We start from the raw sequence: 6,649 nt of genomic DNA, 5'->3' as shown, positions 1-6,649 counted from the left end.
TCGTACTCTGTGGGCAGCGGCTACCTAGTAGCGTCTTGACACATCGCCTCAATCAACATGATTCACGAATCGCCATCATTATGAATCATTTCTTAATGGATCATCACCCTCTGAATTGTCACCCATTTTCGGAAAGTATATATTCGGCCAAGAATTGATTTTTATCTTACTTCTTCATTTGTCTTCAATCTTAATCCCTAACCCTCTTTTGGTCTGGAACCCTTGGCCTTTAAGGGCGTGAATGGTAACCATTTTGCTCCAGAAATCAAATTCTTGCCAGAAATTGATTTCCGGAATTCTTGCCAGAAATTGATTTTTGGAGGAGAAATCTGTTTGATAAAACATGACTAATTCTGCTCCAGAAATTGATTTCTGGAACAGAAATCTATTTTTATTTTTTTGGGCACCTCAAAAAAAATAAATTTCACTCAAAGTGGGTGCCCAAAGGTATTCTAAGCCATCTTGTGAAGTTTTGAAATTTTTGATTTTTTGATTTTTCTAGGCACCTCAAAAAAAATTAAATTTCACTCAAAGTGGGTGCCCAAAGGTATTTTAAGCCATTTTGTGAAGTTTTGAAATTTTTGATTTTTTGATTTTTTTGGGCACCTCAAAAAAATTAAATTTCACTCAAAGTGGGTGCCCAAAGGTATTCTAAGCCATTCTGTGAAGTTTTGAAATTTTTGATTTTTTTATATTTTTTGAAAAAAATTTACCAAATTTCCTATTTTCCCGAAATCTGACTTTTTTTTTATTTTCTGGAAATTTTTATGAATTTTTCTGGAATTTTTCAATTTTTATGTATTTTCTAAAAAAAAAATTAGTGAGAAAAAGAGAGAAAATAGGGAAAATGCATTCTGGAAGAGAGAAGCTACTTTAGTAGCTTCTCTTTTTCTTGCCCAAAACTCATTCTGGAATAAAAAATGCATTCTGGAATCAAGAATGCATTCTGGAATCAAGTATTTTTAGGGTGAGTATGGTAACGTTTCTATTTCTGGGAACAATTTCTTTTTAGAAATCGTTTTTTCTATTTCTATTTCCTAGAAGAGTTTCCGAGCAAAATAATGCATTTGGTAACTGCACAAAATTTCTATTTCTAGAACAGAAATGTGTTTGGTAACTGCACAAAATTTCTATTCCTAGAATAGAAAAAGAACAGAAATGTGTTTGGTAACTGCACAAAATTTCTATTTCCAATTTTTTGCATTCAAATCTATATCTTTTATTTAACTACAAGTACAAGTTATAAGTAAAAAAACCAATAAGCATGATTTGTTGGTTTGTCTAATCCTTTTTAGGGGTTTAAAACCCCTTTTAATCCCTAAACTGAGGAATCTTCAAAAATACCACTAGGGTATCTCAAAAATTTAAATTTCACTCAAAGTGGGTGGCCACAAATATTCTAAGCCATTATGTGAATTTTTTTATATTTTTTTGGGGTAAAATTTATTAAAATTTTTTACTTTCCCTAAATCTGTTTCTTTTTATTTTCCGAAAATTTTTTATGAAATTTTTTAAATTTTTTCAATTTCGGAATTTTGCAAATATTTAAGGATTTTCTGAGTTTTTCTGATTTTTATGGATTTTCTAAGAATTTTTCTGATTTATATGAATTTTGGGAATTTTTTAATTTTCTAATTTTTTATGGGATTTTTCTGAAATTTTTTTAATTTTTATGAATTTTCGGAATTTTTTAATTTATTCTAAGCCATTATGTGAATTTTTTATTTTTGATTTTTTTGGGGAAAATTTTATTAAAACTTTTTACTTTCCCGAAATTTGTCTCTTTTTATTTTCCAGAAAGCTTTTTATGAATTTTTTTAATTTTTTCAATTTCGGAAATTTGCAAATTTTTATGGATTTTCTGAGAATTTTTCTGATTTTTATGAATTTTTGGAATTTTTTAATTTTTTATAATTTAATTAATTTTTTATAATTTTTTTATTATTTCCGCCGAGAATGGACCGGACCGGTGCTTTGAGGCGGTTTGTAGATGACGGAGGATGGAGGAGGAGCTGAGGTCGCGGCTTGAGGACCGGACCTTTCTATTTCTATTTATATTCTAGGAACAAAGAAGTAGATTTTTTCTACTTCTTATTTCTGCTCCAAATCTATTTCTTGGCCACTTTTTTATTCCGGGAAATAGAAAAATAAAATGCGTTACCAAACAGATTTCTGTTTTTTTTTTGTTCTAGGGAACAAAAGAACAGAAAAATAGAGAAACAGAAGCTTTACCAAACGCGCCCTTAACAAACACATTTTTATTCCAAAATGCAAAAATTGCTCCAGAATGCATTCCGAAAATTTTTTAACAAACGCATTTTTATTCCAAAATGCATTCTGGAGTAGTATTTCTACTCCAGAATGGATTCCATGCGCGCCCTATGTTCCGCTTGCCCTCAACATTGCCGCTTCAATGGCCCCTAAGATTTGATTTTTATCTTACTTCTTCATTTGTCTTCGGTCTTAAACACAATTCACGTTTGATTTCATCGAGCATCTGGTGCTGTTACTAATGTCGAGCGTGTGGTCTTCTTGGTATTTTGGCTTTCAAAGTATGTTTTCTTTCACCCTTCTCTACACTTCCAAGGACCTCCTGGAATTAGCTCTAGTTTGGCAAAAGGTGCATCGATTACCATAGGCCCACTCATTCTCACTGCTTTGTACAAAGGTATTACACATGCTTCTTTGTCTATGCATCCAGTACCTTCTTTGTCTTCTTTTCGCTGCTTCAAGCTTGGATTGCACTGTATTTCCCATCCATTTTCTCTAATCAAGTTCGTACTCTATTTTGATATATGACAAATTGAGTCTTCAGCCTCATTTTCCCGATTGTGTTGAGTGTCGATTGCTAAGTCGTTCTCCTTTGCCTGTTCTGAGGGGCATTTCCCTATTTTAACATTTCCATCGATTGTTCCTTGAATTCAATTCAACAATTTTAATTTCCACCCCTTCAGTTCTTCTGACTACTCTTATATCGGCGAAGAACCGACGATGAGAGAGCTCCGACATGGAGCACAGCTAGAGAGGGAGAGAGAAATGTTTAGAGAAAAATATAAAGATAGAGAAGAGAGAGGGGGACGGCCATTGTCAGGGAAGAGAGAGAGAACGAGGTTTTTGCTCACAAACTTTCGAAGGAAATCTTTAATTTAAGATCAAATCTCAGCCCTTAGATAAATCATATGGTTGATATTAAACCCTTAATGGTTAAGGTAGCTTCATTGGCTGAAATTTGGTCAAATGGATAGATGACTTGGCAATGTTGATGGCTAGGATTGGATTGGAATGAATGGCCATGATTTGCTCTTTTGCAAATTGATGACTTGGCAAGGGCAATTTGGTAATTAAGCCTAATGGTATTTTGGTAATTTTTGAAATGTGAAGGAGGAGGGCCGGCCATGCTTGATATTTTTGGCCTTGGTTGATCCGGGATCCTCCGATTGTCAAATTGGCTCTTAATTTTTCTAATTGGGTTTGATGTCTTTGCTAAATAGGTTGAACAAGCCCAATTAAGGATTGGCCCAATGGGTCGAGTCGATTTGAGTCCAATTGGCCAAATTGGGCTTCGGCCCAAGTGGGCTGAACTAGGTTCGGTTAATTGGGATAACTTGGCCTGACCCTGCCAATCCCAATTTCTCATTTCGGCCAAATTACCTCGAATTGCCATGATTTTACGAAAATTGACATTGGAATTGAGTTGATTTGGCTTAATTGGATTTGAATCAGGCAAATTGGCACTGTTTTTGAAAGATGGATATGGGCTCTAAATTGGTGCTTGATAATTGGCCCACAAGTTTTGACATTTCATTTTTAGTCAACAAGTCATATTAATTTAAAAACTCCACATTAGGGTTCCTAATCGTGACAAGGCCTGTTTTTCAAAAAATTTCAAGTTACACTATGTTCTTTTTAAACCAAGACATTGATTTCACCAATAATCCAAGGAATTCTTTAAAGTTGACTTTTTGTTCAATCACTAAAGTCACCTCTTGATCAAGTCTTTTAAAAACAATTAAAGCATTAAAAAAATCCTTTAAAATAAGTCATTTTTAGCTTAATTAGACTTCTAATTCATCAATTTTACAAAAATCGATCAGAAAATCGGCTTTTCCCCAAATCGAGAATTTCGATTTCCGATTGGCTAAATTTAAAATTAACTATTTTCTAGTCGTTTTTAGGAAAAATTCCTTCATGACATTTGATTTTAGAAATCATAATTCATCCAATTGTCAAGCCAATTTTGAAATTCTAAGCTAGAGGCAAATTTCCCCAATTTTAGCCAGGGTCCCAATCTATCCTTATGAGTAATGCCGATTAGCCCAATTTGAGTCCAATTGAGTCCAATTAACTCAATTCCGATGTCAATTTAAACAAAATCACAATAATATGGCTCATTTTTTTACTAAATTAGTGGACATTGATTAACAAAATTCAAGACATATTGTTCCGATTAACCCAATTTGTTTTGACCCATATTAGATTAACGTCCAATTTTATTAATTGAGGTCCAATTTGATCAATTGAACCTCAATTATATATCATGGTCTAATTCATAGTGCAGTTTGAAGGGTAAGTAGTGCAATTAAAATGTCATGAGTCAATCCAGTTGAACCAAGCCAATACGATTCGAACCAATTTGACCCAATTGGATTCAATTTGATCTGGCACATTGAGACAATCCTCAATAATTGAACAAAATTAGAAGCAAAATTGAATAATCGGACTTGGAGAACCCCGAGCCAACCTAGTCGGACCAGGCCGACCCGGGTGATTTCGGCTGAACCCGGTCGGATAGGCTAGCATGCCGACGAACATGCTAGCCACTCAACCTGACCAAGCCGGTCGAACCCTCTCTCGTCACACTCCAAGATTTACCAAATTGTCATTAGCAAAATTACCAAAATGCTTTTAGCCAAATCATTCAAGGTCTAATATTAGCCTTTCATTGAGCAATTAATCTTGGTCATCCATGGTGACATGTCATTGATCCAGGTGATTATTTTCAGCCAATAGGAAGCTTGCTTAACCATTAGGGTTCAATATCAACCCCTAAGATTGATTAAAGGGTCCAAATTCAAAGGAAATTCGAATCTCCCTCCAAAATGAAAAAATATATATAGTATTTTCTCTCTCCTGTCTATAATTTTCAGCTCATTTTTAGATTATACACATTTAAATCTCTCTCTAAGGACTTCAACTCATTCCAGCTTGCCACCAGACTTCCCTTTTCGAGCACATCGTGCGACTCCCTTCCTTGGCATCTTTCCAAAGTGGTGGTGGTTGAAGCTCCTCCAATTGTGGCTGGAAGTCACTGAAATTGGCCGGACTCCTCTTCCTTGCTGAGACGTGCTCCACGACAGTACCTATTCCTTGCCGAATTCCAACGAATTCTGGTTGATTGTCGATTCCTCCTTGATGACCCAGCTCCCCTCGGTTTCCTTTGTGTTTGCGTGGTGGTTGATAGTCGAAATTGTCGTCGGAAGCTCATGGATTGGCCAAAATCTTCCATTGCTCACCAGTCTGGCTAATCGACGTAGGAACTCCACAACTTTGCTTGATTATCCTAAACGATCATCTAATGAAGCAAAGTTGATTCATAGTATAAAATCAAGGTATTTCTTTGATCTATGATCAATGAAGGCTAGGATGTGATAGGATTGAATTGAAATCGGATTGAAAATCGAGGTTAGAACTAGTTTAGATTGATGAATCCCTAGTCGATTGCATAATTAGGAAAGTTTGGTATAACATTCCTCATTTGGCTGAGACCTATGCATGTTGATATCAAGGTTGATCATAGTGATTACATGATAATGTACCTTAGAACTTACATGTTTAGTTTAATTTTCCTTAGAATCATAATTGGTTGAAGTGATTGATTGAAATTGCATGTTGAGTTTCCTCCTTGCATGTCTCGGTCAAATCCTCTATATAGGATATCAAGCATATTTTTTAAGTTGAATATTTACTTAAATAAATCGCATGTTGATTTGAACTAGTTTCGAAGCGATTTGATAATTATTTCCAGCATGTTAGATTTATGTCTTAGGTGATTGATGATCAACTTTGATGTTCAACTTTGAATGTTCATGTGATGAGATTGAAGATTGCTTATAGTTGATGGAAATGATTTTGGATAAGGTTAAATATGGCCTTAAAAGAACTTAAATAACTTGAATGCATGATTGAAGACTTAAACAGAAAACTGGAATACGAAGTTCCTCCGACCTCTCTGTGTTCAATGATTTTTCTTAATTATATTAAATTCTATTAAGGATAAGTCGGTCAATTTGAATGAATAATATCAAAGTCGGAATTTGCCTATAAAACTCATACAAATTGAGTCCTCGGAACAAATTGCATAATTTCACATAAATAAAGGGCTCTTTTACAAAAGTTTGTCTCGACTTACCTTTCAAGGGCTGCCTCAAAGAAGTGAGGTATAGAGGTAATTGTTCATGAAGACATTCCGAATAACACATCCCCAAAGGCGGCTCAAAAAGTGTCATCCTTAAGTTTATCCATAAGATCCATCAATCACGAATGTAGACTCTCCCTCTGTCCATACCTCGCGTGACATGGGATCATTTTTATGTTTTTTTATCAATTAGGAGTCATCACTAGCCTTTGGCGGGGGTCGGCTAGAATACCC

This window comes from Syzygium oleosum, unplaced genomic scaffold (assembly GCF_021117445.2).
Source record: "Syzygium oleosum isolate NSW1041296 unplaced genomic scaffold, Sole_v2.1 Sole_v2.50, whole genome shotgun sequence".
Taxonomy (NCBI): domain Eukaryota; kingdom Viridiplantae; phylum Streptophyta; class Magnoliopsida; order Myrtales; family Myrtaceae; genus Syzygium; species Syzygium oleosum.
This window is presented reverse-complemented; position numbering follows the sequence as displayed.